The sequence below is a fragment of the Anomaloglossus baeobatrachus genome, chromosome 7 (genome assembly GCF_048569485.1).
Source record: "Anomaloglossus baeobatrachus isolate aAnoBae1 chromosome 7, aAnoBae1.hap1, whole genome shotgun sequence".
Lineage (NCBI taxonomy): Eukaryota > Metazoa > Chordata > Amphibia > Anura > Aromobatidae > Anomaloglossus > Anomaloglossus baeobatrachus.
In genome coordinates this window covers 44,019,893-44,039,839 of record NC_134359.1, presented here as the reverse complement: position 1 = coordinate 44,039,839, position 19,947 = coordinate 44,019,893, and positions in this window count along the sequence as shown.

Sequence of the window (19,947 nt, the reverse complement as noted above, 5' to 3'; positions counted from 1 at the left end):
TCCTCATTCCTGCGGCATCACACATCGCTATGTATAACACCGCAGGAGCAACGAACATCTCCTTACCTGCCTCCACCGGCAATGTGGAAAGAAGGAGGTGGGCGGGATGTTACGTCCCGCTCATCTCCACCCCTCCGCTTTTATTGGCCGGCCGCTTAGTGACGCCGCAGTGACGTCGCTATGACGCCGTACGCACCTCCCCCTTGAAGGAGGGATTGTTTGGCGGTCACAGCGACGTTGCTGACAAGGTATGTGCGTGTGACGCTGCCATAGCGATAATGTTCGCTACGGCAGTGATCACCAAATGTCGCACGTACGACGGGGGCGGGTGCTATCACGCTCGACATTGCTAGCAATCACTAGCGATGTCTCAGCGTGTAAAGCACCCTTATGTTTACAGGGAAGTAAAGCAAAAGGGGTAGGGTATTAATGCACAACAGGAGGACTCACACACCACGCGAAACCGCAACTTGTAGATCATCATATCTGGCACTCGGCCCCAGAATCCAGAACCTTATAAAGGCTGGAGATGGTGATCAGCAACCTGAGCTCCCAGCAGATGATCACAGGCCAGGAGAAATTAACTCTTGCTGTGCTAGAGAGCAGTGAAGCCAGAACCAGCTTATGCCCATGATAGTCTGTGCAACTAAAGAATCCCAGGCACTGTGTTGGAGTCTGCAGTGTGAACACAGTCCGATGCCGTCATGACATCAAGCGAGTGCAACACTGAACACCACGACAGTACCTGCCTGTAAATTCTTTGTACATAGCAAGAATTCATTTAAGGTCCTGAGTATAAGTTTTGACTTCCTGAAATGCAACTGATCGGCATTGCAGTGGAGCACGCTGCCATCAGCTTATCACCAGGGGGCTCGCTAACAAAAAGGAATTTTCCAAAGAAGACAACTCCTTTAACTATGGGCAATGACGAAATACAACAGCAAAAAACTGATATTTAGTCTGTATTCAACAGTTATTCTTATTTCGACCTTCAAGCCCAACATAGATGTGAATTATGAATGATAAAGAATCTTACAGAGTTCTCCAATAACGTGCCATAATTGCGGGTGACCAATGGGTTGCTTTGACATCAGGGAGCCTGCTGATGACCTCCATGCTTATCATAGCAGTGCTCCTTTGAAACCTGCCTGTGGCCAGGCTTCAAAGGAGACTGTGATTTTCACTACATTCAGAAATGCTATGGCTCTGCTGTATATATCACAAGCAATCAGACAATCGCAGGTTATAGTCCCCTAAGAGGACTATTAAAAACAATAAAAAAAAATGTTTTAAAAAATATGATAAAAAATATAAAAACATAAAGTTTCAAATCATCCCCATATTAAAAAATAAAGATACTAAAAAAATACACATCTGGCATTGCAAAAAAGAGTGCTCTATCAAAATAGAAAAATAAATAACCTGATCAGTCAACACTGTAAATAAAAAAAAAAAATCAAGAACACCAAAATTCTGTGTTTTGGGGGTCTCTGCAATACCCCATTACATGCTGTAACAAGCCATCCAAACATTATTGTTATGTATTCCAAAATGGTATCAATAAAACATTTCCTCGTCCTGCGAAAAATTAGCTATCACATGGCTCCATCAACCGAAAAATGTTACCGGTGTTGGAAAATGGCAACACAATTCCTTACATGTGTTTTTTTGCAAAGTTCAGATTATTTTTCACCACTAAAATAACAAAAAAACATGTTTGGTATTGCCGTAATCGTATCGATGAGGAAAATCTTATTGTGATGTAATTTTTACCCCAAAATGTATGGCGTAAAAACAATTCCCAAAACACTATGTCAGAATTGTGGGGTTTTTCACAGTTTCTTCCCATTTGCAATTTTTTCTTCATTTTCCAGAAAAATGAATGGTGTAATTGAAAAGTACAACTCGTCCTGCAAAAAAACAAGCCCTCGTATGTCTATGCGGAGAGCAAACTAAAAAATGTATGGCTCTGGGAAGAAGGGAAAGCAAAAACAAAAATGAAAAAACAGAAAGAGAGGTCTTGTCTCCATGTCAGAAGTGGCCATTTTTTTTGCTTTTATTTCATTCCTGCTGTTCCCCTTAGTAATTATTTTTTTTTTGTATTGTATAAATCCCCCTTCCGGTTCCAGAGTTATGGGGCTTTTTTATTTAGTGTTATTTCTTTAACAGAGGGGGCGTGACTCACAGGGTAATTATGCAAAGCACCTTAAATATACTCATCCAAAGAATCCTGTTAGCCACACCCATTTCATAAAGCCGATAAAAATTAGCACTAAATAGAAAAGCCCATATCTCCGGAACCATATGGCGGATTTATAAAATGCAAAAAACAGCATAGTTAGGTGAGCAGTGGGAATAGAATAAGAGCAGAAACTGGAGACTTTTGACCTGGTGACAAGTGCCCTTTAAGACTCATTAATATAAAGGCAGTTGTAATTTATTCTATGCAGCTTTACATATATATATATATATATATACATACACTGTGTATATACATATATATATATATATATATATGCAGTATATGTAATATGATCGAATTGAATTTTTTTCAGCCATAGACGAAATTGCGTTTTTTAAGTGGCACCTAAAATATCTGAATAACTAGCTGCATCCTGACTTTGAGGGACATTATTCAACGGATACTTGAAACGCTGTCTGGAGAATTTAATTACACTTGTCTTCAGCTATGAATATTTTCCCTAGAATGAGACAATTATGTGGCTCCAGTAATTATTCATGCTCCGATCCTTGAAGACTCCTAACAAGACCTCACGCTGCGTCGTCTTCTTTATTTGTTTAAAGTTGTTGGCATGGTCTTATTATACATATTAAACATAAAAGGGATTCCCTATTTCCCCCCCGTCCGAATAAAAAACCCATCTCCTTTCATACATTAAGATTCAAAAAGCTTCCTGTTTGACAAAATCTGAAAAAAGGCGCTCTGCATAAATCATATACTCTGTAGTGTTAAGGGGGAAATTATTATAATCCATGACCTGCCGATTTCATCAACTGGCTAATTGTATGCTTTGAAATGTAAATTATAGGAATATGCAATATACCGGTATCAGCTAAACTGAGATAATAGCAGCTAGATTCAGCGTAAAAAAAACATTTCTGAGTAGGTTTGGTTCTCTTCATAGATAGCAAATGCTTCGAGATGACCTCTATAGGTGCCTATACACATTAGAGCAAAATTGGCCAAACTGTTAATTTTGCTGGCGGTTTCCAGCATTGCAATCTGCCTGCGGTTTCCAGTATCACAACCTGCCTGCGGTTTCCAGGATGTCATCCTGGCTGTCTATGGCTTCCAAGTTATTCAGACTTTCTTGTTCCTCCGAGTTCTGCCTTCTACCTGTCCCGGTTTTCTAAGACCTCTTCTACTTGTCCACTTGTAGTTTTCAGGAGAGCCTGGTGTTTTTTTAACATCAGTCAAAGGGATAGGTCATGTTGAATTTCAACATGACCACACTTAAAGAAGTTGGCCACTACTTTTGCATTGATGGCCTAGCCTAAAGGCCACTTTACACACAGAGATAAATCTTTGGCAGATCTGTGGTTGCAGTGAAATTGAGGACAATCAGTGCCAGGTTTGTGGCTGCGTACAAATAGAACAATATATCCATGATTTCACTGCAACCACAGATCTGCCAAAGATTTATCTCTGTGTGTAAAGTGACCTTTAGGATAGGTCATCAATGTCTGATTGGATGGAGTCTGACACGCTGCATCCCAACGATCAGCTGTTTTCTGTGCCACTGTTGGCAGCCTGTGGCGGAAATGCTCAGTTCCGGAGCTGCCCTGTCTTTGGATAGCGGCCTTGTATGCAGTACTCAGCCATGGCCACTATCAGAAGACAGGGGAGCTCTGGAACCGAGCATTTCTGTCTACAGGCTGCACCACCGGCACCAACAACAGCTGATAGGCGGGGTGCAGGGTGTCAACCTGGGCCGATCAGACATTGATGACCTATCTTAGGTATAAACCATCAATATAAAAGTAGTGGCTGACTTCTTTAAAGGGAACCTGTCACCACTTTTTTGAACTATAAGCTGCAGCCACCACCACCGGCCTCTTATATACAGCATTCTAACATGTTGTACATAAAAGCTCAGGCCGCTGTGCGAACATAACACTTTATAATACTTACCTAATGGTCGTGCTGCGGTGGATGTAGCACAGCCTGGGCCGTTCACCAGTGGGCGCCACCTAGCGGGTGGGCCAAAACAGAGGTAGATTAGATATCAGATAGGACAGGATTAAGTCAAGGTAGAGAAATCACAGTTGGCAAGAGGATTGGCTAGCAACATGGAGCTCGTGGGATGCCAGTTTTAGATAGGCTTCGACTAAGAGAAGAGGCCACTGTGCCAGAGCCAGTCAGGGAAGTAATCTCGAGAGGTCTGGAGCATATGGCTCACCCCAGTGGGCTTAGAGAGTTGTGTGACTAGAGAGGCATCGGGGCCTAGAAGCGGACGAAGGTATGAGGAAGAGGGGGAATGGAGACACAGACCCAGCAGCTTGAGTACGCGTTCTAAGATACTGGAGGACAAGATGAGAAAGAGTACCCCAGAAACAGTGGAATCAGAAGTGTGAGGAGTGAGGCCGTGTCTGTCATAAAGGTGTGAAGAATAAACTGAACAAGTATGGTTGCTAAGTGAACTCTGATGTTGCGTGTGTTACTATTTCGTCTATGACAAGGATCGGCAGCGGGGTGATGGACCAGTTTGAAGAAACCAGTAAGTGTCATGCACCCCACCTGAAGTCACATCTGCACATGGAATCTCCTTGTGTCAGACTCTGAATGATATATATAAAGAAACAACAAAGAGCCAGCACCAATGTGCACTAAGGCATCAAATATTCCAAACTGCATTATAAAAATTTTTTTTTTTTTTTTTTTTGAGATTTTTGGCAAAAAATTGCAATTTCTTGAGCTGCTTCGCCACGTCACGGCAAATCTCATTTGAAGCAGTCCTACACTAAAATATTTTTATAAAATGTGCCATGCGGCCTCACATATAAATAGCAGAACTGCTCTCAGCAGCACTCACCTGGTCTATTGCAGTCCCGTACCCATGACTGAGTCATGGCTGTGGGCGGGACAGGTCCAAGCAAATGCTGCATGAAGTATATATATAGCCTGTGGACAAAGCCTGATGACCCAATGTGAACAGTCACCAAACGCCAAAATCTATACAGATGGAATACATCCCAAATTGGGGTGCATAGCAAGGTGGAGGTCAACCACCGACCAATTCAACAAAGAAACAACAAAGAGCCAGCACCAATGTGCACTAAGGCATCAAATATTCCAAACTGCATTATAAAAATTTTTTTTTTTTTTTTTTTTTTTTTTGAGATTTTTGGCAAAAAATTGCAATTTCTTGAGCTGCTTCGCCACGTCACGGCAAATCTCATTTGAAGCAGTCCTACACTAAAATATTTTTATAAAATGTGCCATGCGGCCTCACATATAAATAGCAGAACTGCTCTCAGCAGCACTCACCTGGTCTATTGCAGTCCCGTACCCATGACTGAGTCATGGCTGTGGGCGGGACAGGTCCAAGCAAATGCTGCATGAAGTATATATATAGCCTGTGGACAAAGCCTGATGACCCAATGTGAACAGTCACCAAACGCCAAAATCTATACAGATGGAATACATCCCAAATTGGGGTGCATAGCAAGGTGGAGGTCAACCACCGACCAATTCAACAAAGAAACAACAAAGAGCCAGCACCAATGTGCACTAAGGCATCAAATATTCCAAACTGCATTATAAAAATTTTTTTTTTTTTTTTTTTTTTTTTTTTGAGATTTTTGGCAAAAAATTGCAATTTCTTGAGCTGCTTCGCCACGTCACGGCAAATCTCATTTGAAGCAGTCCTACACTAAAATATTTTTATAAAATGTGCCATGCGGCCTCACATATAAATAGCAGAACTGCTCTCAGCAGCACTCACCTGGTCTATTGCAGTCCCGTACCCATGACTGAGTCATGGCTGTGGGCGGGACAGGTCCAAGCAAATGCTGCATGAAGTATATATATAGCCTGTGGACAAAGCCTGATGACCCAATGTGAACAGTCACCAAACGCCAAAATCTATACAGATGGAATACATCCCAAATTGGGGTGCATAGCAAGGTGGAGGTCAACCACCGACCAATTCAACAAAGAAACAACAAAGAGCCAGCACCAATGTGCACTAAGGCATCAAATATTCCAAACTGCATTATAAAAATTTTTTTTTTTTTTTTTTTTTTTTTGAGATTTTTGGCAAAAAATTGCAATTTCTTGAGCTGCTTCGCCACGTCACGGCAAATCTCATTTGAAGCAGTCCTACACTAAAATATTTTTATAAAATGTGCCATGCGGCCTCACATATAAATAGCAGAACTGCTCTCAGCAGCACTCACCTGGTCTATTGCAGTCCCGTACCCATGACTGAGTCATGGCTGTGGGCGGGACAGGTCCAAGCAAATGCTGCATGAAGTATATATATAGCCTGTGGACAAAGCCTGATGACCCAATGTGAACAGTCACCAAACGCCAAAATCTATACAGATGGAATACATCCCAAATTGGGGTGCATAGCAAGGTGGAGGTCAACCACCGACCAATTCAACAAAGAAACAACAAAGAGCTGAATGATATATATGTCAGTTCTTCATCATTATGAAGATCTTTTCCTTGTCCCAATTGTCCTATTGTTCTACCTATGTATTTATGAACCAGGAAGGTCAGGAGGATGAACAGTAATATGTGACGCCCTGGCCTATCAGGTCGTCACAGGGTATTGGGCAATCTGCCCTTCTGTGCAATATCCACCTCTTCCTTGGTTACGGGTCCCCAACTAATGGTGTTGCCAACATCAGCCAATCCAAATCCTAGGAACACTCTGCACCACACCCACCAGACACACCAGTGGACAGCCTGAATGGAATAGGGTCGCCCACTTGGGGGGTTGATAAGTGGAGGTCAGGAGTGTCAGGAGTAGGTCAGTGAGAGAGATTCAAAAAAGGAGAGAGGAGGTCAGGAGCCGGGCTCCTTGGAAGCAACTAGGTAGCAGACGGTGGTCTGGGTCTAGTAGGAGCTGACCCGGTCGCAGGGGATCGTGACAAGGGGCACGGAACTGTCGAGGACAGCCAGCAGCCTTGTACCATCTCCAGGCCGGGACCAGGGCATGACGGGGTACGTGGACCCTAGGTCAGGGAGTAGCTTCAGGCATCCTGACAATTTACCCGACGAGAACGGAGACTTCAAGATCCGTTCTCCACCCACTCCAAAATCGGGGTACTAGTGCAATGAGGTGGATAGGACTTTCCACAAAAACGGTCCAGAAAATCCCAAGCGTGAACCCTGAGAGCAAACTCCCTCAGTTAGCCATACTGGGGAGCGGGACCCAACTAGTTCTACACTACCGGGACCAACTGATAAGTGAACTTAGTGCCAAGAGGAAGGTCACGGATCACCAGGCAACACCAGTGGAGATGGGACCCAAACTAGCCCCCCTCGGCGGCAGCAGTGTGTAGAACTTTGGTTTACCAAGTTGTCGGTGTCAGCTTTATGGACTGAGTCAGTATGCAAGTGACCCTTTCACCCCTAATGGCATTCCCCAACACCATCACGGAGTCCCGGGGCATTCCCCCTAGGGTTAAAGAAGGGTTAAAACACCTACCTGCCCGCTCCATCGCCCCCGGGTACTCCCAGCTGCAGCGGTGGTACTCCACCTTACCCCACACCACAAACTTTAAATATACAATCCCCTGTAAATACCCCCTTTATTTGAGTGGCCGCACGACCCCAGGTCCGGACCCTCCTCGAGCCACCGCGGATCCAGATCCAAGCAGCCCGGCTGCTGACACGGGGGCGGCACAAATACAATTCACATTGTTGGTCTCTGCTGTCATTAAAGGTTAGCCAAGTGTTTCTATACCAAAAGTGAAAGCAATAAGACATAGAGGATGGGCCCAGTTCAGACATAAACGGAAGCTTGAAAACAGATTACAGTCTCACCAGCGTAGCTGCAAAACCAACATAAAAGGAGGAATGAAGACCGGAAGAGGTTTCTGTTGAACCTCTTTCCTCAAAGCTTAAGGATGGGTCCACATAGTATATGTTGCTATAGAATGGCTTCTCTGTGTGCTTACCTGAATTGGGCAGCAATTTTTAACGACAGATACATTTTAAGGCTTTAGAGAAGCAAAGTGGAAAATTGACTTTTAAAGGGATTGTGACAACACAAAGGGAAGAGGAAAGGAGTGCCCTATTGCTAGGGAAAGTGGGAAGTGGTGAACTTTGACAACAACCTGCAGCTCACTCTCACTGTCCTGACCAGCTCTATACAGGCTCTGCACCTGTCACCGTCACCAAGCTGGAATACTTGGGGCCCTATTTTACCCTGGTAAATGGGCCCTATGTAGGGATGGGGGGTATGAGCTAATGGAAGACACAAGAGAACAAAACAGGGGAAACACAACTGCAATTATCAGAAACATCACTTATCTGAACTGCAACAACCACAGGAGTCTGGAGCAACAGAAGATTACTTCTCTACAGCTCATTCAGGAACACACTATAAACTGCACCCAAATACCCCCAGGGTGAGATTTATAAAGGAAGTCAGAGGCTGGCAACTGAGAGACAAAACTGACAGTTTCCCAGGGTCCTAGAGTCGACTGCTGCAGAAACAAGGAACTGTCAAATATCAACCCTGGTAAATGGGCCCTATGTAGGGATGGGGGGTATGAGCTAATGGAAGACACAAGAGAACAAAACAGGGGAAACACAACTGCAATTATCAGAAACATCACTTATCTGAACTGCAACAACCACAGGAGTCTGGAGCAACAGAAGATTACTTCTCTACAGCTCATTCAGGAACACACTATAAACTGCACCCAAATACCCCCAGGGTGAGATTTATAAAGGAAGTCAGAGGCTGGCAACTTAGAGACAAAACTGACAGTTTCCCAGGGTCCTAGAGTCGACTGCTGCAGAAACAAGGAACTGTCAAATATCAACACGTGCTGCCAATCTCTGGGATTTTCTAACACTCGCTGCCACAGCATTGTTAGCCATGACACATCCGTGACAGGTTGTCGAAAAATAGCTGCCAATAAATGATTGGGGTCAGGGTTATACAAAGCATTAGAACTATATTGCACAAGACAACTAGTCCTCTACTGATAATCTCCTGCTGATAAACCATTGATATTAGTGAAACTATAGCAAGCAGCCCAATAAGTGACACATCGCTGGAATCAGGATCTCTGTCTCTACATTATGCTGCTTTCACATTAAATAGTAAAAACTTGGTAACAGAAAAAAAAGTAATACACCGATATGAAATGCTATTAATTATTAGAACAAATTTAAAAGCATTGATCCTAAATAGAAAAATTGGTCTGTGTTCTTCCAGAAACAGCACCACTCATCTCTAGGCAGTGCCTGGGAATTGCAGTTCACCTCTATTTTGAGGCATAGTTGCAATAGTACATACAACTCATGGCAGGGACGTACATATGATTGGTGCAACCTGGGACCCAAGAGGTAAGGGGCCCATTTCTACTTCCAAAGCAGGTGGAAGTCTTTATTTTGATGAGCTATTGGACCGAGAAGGGCCTATATATTGTTTTTGCACAGGGACCCTTTTCTGTCTCTGTCCGCCAGTGACCTATGGACAGAGAAAAAGAAAAACAGCCTTGTTTTTTTTCTTATCTCACACACCCCGTTGGATCTACCATGTGACTATAAAAGAAATGGCAAATATATCCCGATGTGGGTATGTTTTCTGGATGGAACATGTGATAATGGAGCCTGAATGTCTGTCTTTATTAACGGTTATGTATATTTTAGACACCACATATTTCCTCTAATTTTGTCTAAAATAGGTTTTAATTTTACCATCTGCAATGTGGGCATATTTCCAGTCCGAAGAAAAAAAACCCACAAGCATGATGTTCACCAGGGTCCAATTAGGTTTCCCAATAGACAGGCAGCTAGCCAAATATGCAAGAGCCTCAACTGGATGCCCTTTTACCCTGGTATAGAATTCAGAGGGATGGAGTTCGGCTAATTCTACTTTGCATTCCATTGATAAGAGTTCTTGCAATTAGCACTCGGCTTTGAAAGGCCATCTTTACACATTCCAGTGCGCATAAAAAGGCTGAGATTTATAGGAATGAAAAAAAAAATAATAATAATTCAGAGAAACTGTAAAATGTCCAAATCTCAACTCTTAAAAGAGCGACTACTCAAGTGATGTCCTTAAATAAGGCAGCCTTTGTAATGTTCAACATCGCGTTTGCCGATAACAAGCGTCCAGATTGTTTGACATTTCTTGAATTCCCTTTTGTGTATGCTGTTGATATGGTGGAAATATCAGCAGATGTTTTTGAAAATGTAAAATGTTCTCCATAGTGTAAGTTTTGGCTTATTTTACTGTTATTTTGTGTTATTGTTTTTTTTTAAAGGTTTATGAAATGGAAATGGTAACTTAGGGGTACTTTGCACACTACGACATCGCAAGCCGATGGTAGCGATGCCGAGCGCGATAGTCCCCGCCCCCGTCGCACATGCGATATCTTGTGATAGCTGCCGTAGTGAACATTATCGCTACGGCAGCTTCACATGCACTTACCTGTACTGCGACGTCGCTCCGGCCAGCAACCCGCCTCCTTCCTAAGGGGGTGGTTCGTGCAGCGTCACAGCGAGGTCACACGGCAGGCAGCCAATAAAAGCAGAGGGGCGGAGATGAGCGGGACGTAAACATCCCGCCCACCTCCGTCCTTCCGCATTGCCGGTGGACGCAGGTAAGGAGATGTTCCTCGCTCCTGCGGCTTCATACACAGCGATGTGTGCTGCCGCAGGAACGAGGAACGACATCGTACCTGTCGCTACCGCAACATTATGGAAATGACCGACACTATACCGATGATACGATTTCGACGCTTTTGCGCTCGTTAATTGTATCAAAAAGGATTTACACACTCCGATGTCGACAGCGATGCCGGATGTGCGTCACTTTCGATTTGACCCCACCGACATCGCAGCTGCGATGTCGTAGTGTGCAAAGTGCCCCTTACCATTGCGAAAGGTGTGTAGCTATTGAAGGGGCATCGTTACAGCTAGGAACTGATGCTATATAAAGAGACCTTACTATTGTAAATGGCACATGATATATAGGGGACATTCTAGAAATCTGTAATGGTGCTGGTGTTATTTTTTTTCTTTGCATAGCTACACACCTTTTAAGATGCCATGGTTTGCACCGTTGATCTCTGGCTGTTGCTTGGTTTCCCTCTTGGTTGAACCACAGCCTGTTTTGTATTGATCCAATTGCTGAAGGATCTCTGTTTCACTTCTATTCAGGTGTGTGATCTTACTCGGTTGGTTTGCCAAATCACATTCTTGGAGGGGCTATTTATACTCACTACTAGTACTCACATGTATCAGTGCTGGATATATTGATGGATGGATGGTTGGCTTGATTCCCAGCTCCTCGGTTAAGGTTTTCTTACTGAGATATTGCTTTTGCTATTGTCACACAGAGGTATTTACAAATATGAGTGTGTCATGGCGGCGGCAAGATCTGTTCAGACTACAGATTCTGACACTGTGCCTGATAACTTCTGGCTGCGTCAAGCGTCGCCCAACAGATCGGTAGATCATAGGCAGGCTAGGAAGCGTTAATGTCTGCTGGTCTGCTTGTTAAGGCCTCGTTACATGCAACGCTGTATCTAACGATATATCGCAGGGGTCACGGATTCCGTGACGCACATCCGGCATCGTTAGCGACGTCGTTGAGTGTGACACCAACGAGCGGCCGTTCACGATGGAAAATACTCACCAAATTGCCGATCGTTGACACGTCGTTCATTTTAAAAAAATCATTGGTTGTTGAGGACACAGGTTGTTCGTCGTTCCTGCGGCAGCACACATCGCTACGTGTGACACCGCAGGAACGAGGAACAAAACCGTACCTGCGGCCGCCCACTATGATGAAGGAAGGAGGTGGGCGGGATATTCCGCCCACTCATCTCCGCCCCTCCGCTTCTATTGGGCGGCCGCTTAGTGACACCGCTGTGACGCCGAACGAACCTCCCCCTTAGAAAGGAGGCAGTTCACCGGCCACAGCGACGTCGCTAGGCTGGTAAGTATGTGTGACGGGTCCTAACGATCTTGTGCACCATGGGTAGCGATTTATCCGTGACGCACAACCGACGGGGGCGGGTGCTTTCACCAGCGACATCGCTAGCGATGTCGCTGCGTGTAAAGCCCCCTTTAGTCACCTTTGATACTTCCTTCTATGCCAGCTATAGTTTATCTAAGCTGGTCTGGTCAGGTGCTGTGATCCATACTAACTGGTGGTTCTAGTACTTGTTGCTGTGTGCAGTTGTGGTGTTAACCCTTCTTGTCTTTTTTTGTTCCTACCTTCCTGCTCTTGCTTTTCTCCTGAGTCTCTCATTGTTGGTTCCTGTGAGTTTGCAGTGTGTCAGAGTTTTGGTTTTCTCCTGTCTGTCGTAATCTGTGTTTCCATCTCTCTTGCCCCTTCCTTCCCTGTTGGGAGGGAGGAATCAGATTAGTTCTGGTCAGGAACATAGGCAGGCATGTGACTCCGTCATCTCCATCATTAGGGGTACCCCTGAGGTTATGGATAGCATAGGGTTCTCTAGCATAAGGGACAGCATAGAAGCCCCTGACTCTTGCTTTCCTACAGTCACATCGTGACAGCTATGCCCTGCAGTTTATGTGACTCCCTTTCAAGTTATCTCCTATTTGGGAAAAAGTGTCGAACACGCTGACTAAAATTAGAGTAACACTTCGTACAAAAGTCTTTGTTGGTGATAAAGCTTCAATATTCCTCCTGCATTGCGTAGGTGTGATTTTTGACCATTTTTCCACACACTCTTCAAATCCTGAAGGTTCTGTGGCCTCCTGCTATGAACTCTGAGCTTTAGTTACTTCCATAAGTTTTTTATTGGATTCAAGTCCGGTGATCGGCTTGGCCATTTTAGTAGCTTTATTTTCTTTCTCTGAATCGAATTGAGAGTTTCCTTGGCTGTGTGTTTGAGATCATTGTTTTGCTGAAATGTCCACCCTCGTTTCATCTTCATTATCCTGGTGGATTGCAACTTTTTTTTGTCAAGAATATTTCGGTACATTTGTCCATTCATCCTTCCTTCAAGTACAAGACGTTTGCCAATGCCACAGCCTCACACCATAATATTCTCGCCTCCATATTTCACTGTTGTTTATGCTTTTGGGGTGATTTGCTTTTTGGCCTCCAAGCATGTTGTGTATTTTGACATCCAAAGAGTTCAATTTTGGTCTCACCTGAGCAGATTATATTCTCCAAGTATTTCCCAGACTTGTATAAATGTTGTTGAGAAAACTTTAAATGTGCATGAACCTGCCTTTTGTTCAGCAATGGAGTCTTGCGTGGTGAGCATGCATGTAGGTCATGGAGGGGGAGTGTATGACTTATTGTTTTCTTTGAAACAATTCTACCTTCTTATTGCAGGTATTCTGTAGCTCTCCATAGGTAGTTCTCGGCTCTTAGACAGCTCTTCTGATAATTCTTTTCACTCCTCTGTCTTAAATCTTGCGGGGTGCACCTGGTCATGGCTGATTTATGATGAAATTATGTTCTTTCCACTTCTGAATTAGGTCAAGGGCTTAGTAGAATCTTCAGTACTTTAGAAATTCTTCAGCAACCAATGCCATCAGTATGTTTTGCAACAATAGGGTCAAAAAGGTCTTGAGACAGCTCACTTGTTTTACCCATCATGTGATGTTTCTTGTGTGCCACCTTTTTATAGGCCATCAGTTAAATCAGCTAATGTTATTTTTCACTAAGTGGCAGGATTGCTTTATAATTACTGACAGATTACAGCTGGTGTCATGACTTTTTGCACCTCTCTTTCTATGTGTGTTCAATACTTTTTCCCTGTGTAATTTCTCATTATTACACAGTCATAAAATTGCAGTGGAAGAGAGAGCGCAATAGGGTCTTACCCAGTAGGGATATGAAATATGCAGGGATCACGGTACACTCACCTTTTCAGGTTGTGCAAGTCACAACCCCTATGAAGCACATTCAGTAGTGGTATCAGCTGCAGCCCCGAGGTGTGAGGATGTAGTAGAAACGTGAGCAGAAATAAGGTATATACCGTGCTGATATTCAATGGTATATCTCGTTATTGTTCGTACAGGTCTACGCGTTTCAGAGACATCCGTCTCCTTCCTCAGGACATCAAAAGAACAATCAACAACTCAAGATGATTGTTCTTTTGATGTCCTGAGGAAGGAGACGGATGCCTCTGACACACGTAGACCTGTACGAACAATAAAGAGATTATATCAATATACCATTGAGTATCAGCGTGGCATATACCCGATTTCTGCTCACGTTTCTACTACATTATTACACAGACATAACATAATTTGTGGACATCTATGGTTTGATTTCTTTTACTGAGTGGATTGGATAGGTTGTTATCAACATCTGGTGAGAATTTCTGGTCAATAGGACCTTTAGAAACGTATTTACTTGCAAAATTGCTGAAGTCATCAATACTTATTTTACTCGCTGTATTAATTAAAATGTCTTCCCATGACCTATTTTCTGCAGAGAACTAGAATTCCCAGCATGCTCAGCCAAGCAATAAGCGCTGCCATGTCATGCTGGGAGCAAGAGTTTCATAATGACTAGAAGCCACAGATGATTTACATGCTGAATTATGCAATTTATATCAATGGAAAATGCAAAGTTCTGCTGTAAAATATATTTTATCGCCCGTTCCTGTTCTATCTCATTTGTTCAGGAAGAAAAAAAGTGTAAATAATTGTAAATAAATTGTGCTGACAAACGAAAACGGTGAATTTCCACCCCGCCGCCGTATGGCTGCTGCACTTGACAGAGCGCACAATGTTTACAATAAGGCTTGGACGGTTGCCTAGCATAGGAGAACACACAATTAAACTGCAATGCTCAACTGCTCTTTCAAGTCAGCGTGATGTTAACAGGCCCCCATTGTACCCCGGCTCTAGTCAGTCTTGAAAGTTTTAATATAAACAATCTGGGGGCACATACATTAGTAACTGTATACCGTTTTGTCTGAGCCTGCAGACAGGGCCAATTCTCACACTGAACGTGATGGAAAAATCAGCCAATTCCGCTAGAACACATTTATGAATTAGGGAAAGCAATTACAGGCTCGTTTGTATTACTTAAGACGTTTATTTTCACTTTATTTTATCTGCAAAGTGGAAATCGGCATCAGGTAATAAAGTTCTTATTCTTTTACTAATATAGAAAACGTTCTCTAAATTCAAATAATAAAGTAATTGCACTGAGTGATGCATTCTGAAGTATTCTGTGATTTGTGGCGGATTGTTTCCACTTGTTAGGCCGTTTTCACACTGCGTTCTGATCTCTGTTCGGTGGTCCCATCGGGCTTTCATCCGAACCTCTAGCAAAACGGATCTCTGACCTTTGTGCCGACGGGGCCACTGACTATAATGCTGCAGATGGAGTCACTGTGTGCTCTGCCATGCACCATTTTTGGGAGTATACACTTTCTTGAGGCGGACACCCGGACGTAGCAGACTGCGTGTGGGTGTCCTCCTCCAGAACGCATATACAGTACTCGCGAAAATGGTGCACGACAGAGCACACAGTGACTCCGTCTACACCATTATAGTCAGTGGCCCCATCGGCGCATACGTCCGAAACCGTTTTGCTAGGGGTTCGGATGGAAGCCTCGATGGGACCACTGAACGGAGATCAGAACACGGTGTGAAAGCGGCCTTAAGGCGGCGTTACACGGTACGATATATTGTGCGATCGCACCGGCCCCCATTGTTTGTGCGTCACGGGCAATTCGTCGCCCGTGGCGCACAAAGTCGTTAACCCCCGTCACATGTACTTACCTCCCTAACGACGTCGCTGTGGGCAGCGAACATCCTCTTCCTTAAGGGGGAGGGACGTTCAGCGTCACAGCGAAGTCACACAGCGGCCGCCCAATAGAAGCGGAGGGGCGGAGATGAGCGGGACGTAACATCCCGCCACCTCCTTCCTTTCTCATTGCCGGCGGGACGCAGGTAAGCTGTGTTCGTCTTTAGTGTCACACGTAGCGATGTGTGCTGCCTTGGGAACGACGAACAACCGGCACGCAGAAGAAGGAACGACATTATGAAAATGAACGACGTGTCAACAAACAACGATAAGGGGAGTATTTTTGCTCATTCACAGTCGTTTGGAGGTGTCACACGCTACGACATCTCTAACGATGCCGGATGTGCGGCATGAATTCCGTGACCCCCACGACATATCGTTAGATATATCGTAGCGTGTGACGGGGCCTTTAGACTTACTTTCACACCTCTGAATGTTCAGGCCAAGTATTGTCAGTGTAAATAACTGACAGCACTCAGACCAATGTTGGGCTGCTCAGATGACCGTTTTTTCTTGTGCACCGAATGTCTAGATAAAAAATGCACTAGTTTTCTCCATATTTGGGATGAGAATCACATATTCAAGTCTATGGGTGTGAAAAAAGAAAATTGGATAACCATTAATCAACTGAATAACATCTGATTTTTACCAATGCATTGTGATTCTGTACATAAACGTTTTTTGGTTTCGTAAATATTATTCACCGCTGATGTATAAAATAACTGATGCCATATGAATGACAAATAATCCAGAGGGGGGGGGGTTTGCATGAAAATGGAATATAATTATTTTTATAAGCTTGTGTGGGAACCCAGGCTGAAGTCTAGTTCAAAGGGGTCTATCTATATTTTATGGCTAGGAAATGCCATCACTTTTTGGTTGTTGGCCTCTCTTTTTTCTGAGAATGAAGAGCCATGTTGCCTCTGTGACGCCCTGGGCAAACCAGGGGTCACAGGTCACAACACCACACGCACCCCACATTCCCTGCAGGTACACACAAGGTCAAAACTAAAATCCTTGTTGCCTTCCTCCAGGGGCTGATGTCCACACCAGGGGGTGGGCCAGGCAGTTGGCTCCGCCCACCGAGGAGTTCACAGCCCTGGAGGCGGGAGAACCAGACAGATAGAGTTTGGAGGAGGAAGTGAGAGGAGTTGAAGTCTAGCTGAGGGCTAGAGTGGAGTTGAGCTCAGGCAGAGCTTGAGTGAGAAGGAGAAGAGTGAGGGAAGTGAAAGGAGAAGGAAGTGAAGTAGTAGTGGAGCTAAAGTAAGAGCAACAGAAAAAGTGACAGAAAGAAGCCTGAAGTTGGTCCGGGTGTGTGCCCCGGACTGAGACAGCAAGGTTGGCAGACGGCGGTGACTGTCTGCAGGCGAGACTGATTGGAGGTTGCCGAAAGGACCGTGGACGGGTGGTGACCCGGCGGTACCGGAGCGTATACGAAGATTAGTCAGCACCAGGGCAGGGGCCTTTCGGATCCCAGCAAGGCTAGGAGTCACCGAATTTGCCAAATCCGTCAGTGAAGGGGACGACTGTCTCCCAACAACCAAGTCCCGTTGAAGGCAACAGTCCAACCGTTAAGGGGAGACACCGCCACCGCCAAGGCACCAGTTTCCCAGGGCCAGCGCCTGCGGGCAAGAGTGGAGCTCCTCCGGCTCATATCCAAGCCGGGGAGTGGGTTACCGGTGGGAACCCATCGCTACCAAACAACAACACATAGGTGCAGGGAAGAGACCGTCACCGTCAACTGCAGGGGAAGTCAGCACCATGAACCGTCCGAGGGACCCGTCCAACCAGCCGTTTGTTTACCGAGAACTGTGTCGTGTTTACTGGCTGAGTGAGTACCTCCGTGCCGTGCGGCACAGCGCTGCCCCTGCGCCCCTGCACCTCCACAGGCCCCAGACCCGCCTGTCCACCATTCCAACCCCATCATTGGGCCCCGGGAGCACCAAAACCCCTACCCACGGAGGGGCAGATCAACAACTGGCTGCTCCGTACCATCACTCCCGGGCTCCCCAGACAGAGCAGCGGTGGTGTCCACTTAATCACCACAACCGTGGGTGGCGTCACGGACAATAAACTATCCCAAAACACCAATTCCCCTTTTCACTCACGGGCGAGGAGTGCCGCTCGAGTCCCCGGGATCCGACCCATCGCTCGAGCCACCGAGCAGCGGCAGCGGCAGGCCGCAGCAGCCGCAGCGACAGCCGGACCCGAGCAGTGGGAGAGCGCGGCGTCCCCTCCTCCGCCCGCGACAACTCTTCTATGATTTTCCAGCAGTGGGGCTCTTGGTGACTTTGCTGTTTAGGGCTAGCAGCCAGACAGATTGACTTATACGTGGCTCTGCTGCAGTTCCCTGTATAGTTGGTGGCTATTCTCTTAAAGGTGTTTTATCACAGGATAAGGATAATGTAATTATCACTGGAGGTCCAATATCTGAGACCTCTAGTGATCCCAAGTACGAGGCTTTGGACCTGCAAGAAGAGACCTCTGAATGGACCATCTTGAATGGAGCGGTGGTGTGCATGTTCAACCTCTGCTCTATTCATGGTCTATAGGACTGCCAGAAAAAATAGAGTTTGATGTTTGGCCGTTTCCAGTAGTCCTATGGATAATTAATGGAAGAGAGGCCTAAGTATGTATACCTCCTATCCATTCAAGTTGAGACTCCATAGAGTTCTGTTCTTGGAGTTGTGCAGATCTGTTTTTGGAATCAATGGAGGTCTCAACGGTTGGATCCCCAGCATTCAGCTATCCCCTATTTTTAAGATCCTCAGGGATCCCATAGGTAAAAGCCATATAAGCATTAAGTGAGGTTATATCCCAAAGATCACTCAAGTGCCCACTATAGCTAATTTCATAGTCAATTAAGTTGAGAAATAGATAGATAGATAGATAGATAGATAGATAATCATACATAGTAAAGTGCTTCAATAGTCTTTTTTGGCTTTTGAACAAACTACAATAAAATAAGAAAATAAGAAAAGCAAAAAGATAAAAATAATTTTAATAAAAGTTTCTCATAAAATAACCACCTCCAAAAAAAGACCCTACACCTGAACTAATTACCCTAAAATCACGTCACATATGAAAATTAACTGTACATGACGACAACTGCAAAAACTAGTCTGATAGCAGCATAGCGCAATATGAATACCAAAGTGATTAACTATTATATTATGTAGTAGCAGAGCTTCAGGGTGCCAGAGAAAGTCCAGTAAGTGCCAGGGCATGTGACGTAAGTACAGTAGGTTCAGGAGTTGCAATCGCACCCGTGCTCTGGTGCCAAGGGTTCCCAAAAGTCCATTTGTCCTACAGAAAAAGACTAATACTATTTGCAATAATTGGGTGCCCTGTTAGAGCTTTTAGGATAGGGCCAATGAGCTTCAAGTTATACCACTAGCCTGGACCATCTCCTAAAGATGTTTCGGCTTCAGTATAGGATCAATACCAGTGCAGAGCTTGCTCAGGAATGGCAGCTGGCAGTTGTAAGTGCATCTGCACACATAGTGAGGCAAAGGCTTTTGGAGAATAGTTTGGTGTCAAGAAGGACAGCAAAGAAGCATCTCCTCTCCAAGAAAAGTATCAAGGACATATTGATATTCTGTAGGCAGTACAGGGATTGGACTGCACAGGACTGTGGTAAAGTTATTTTCTCTGATGTATCCCCCTCAGATTGTCTGAAGAAGAAATGGTGAGCGCTGCCATAAGTCCCATCTCTGCCAAGAGTAAAGCATCTTGAGACCATTTATGAGTGGGGGCTTTTCATTTATGGAGAGGGCTCACTCACAAATGTGCCTATGAACACTATGAATAGAGAATTGGATCTAAGGGTACTCCAAGAGCCTCTTCTTCCAATAGTCCAGGAGCAATCTGGTGATGATCATTGCTTCTTGGAGCATGATGGAAAAGTGATAACTAAGTGGTTTTGTTAACATAACGAAGACATTTTGGGTCCATGGCCAGAAAATCCCATCGAGAACCTTTG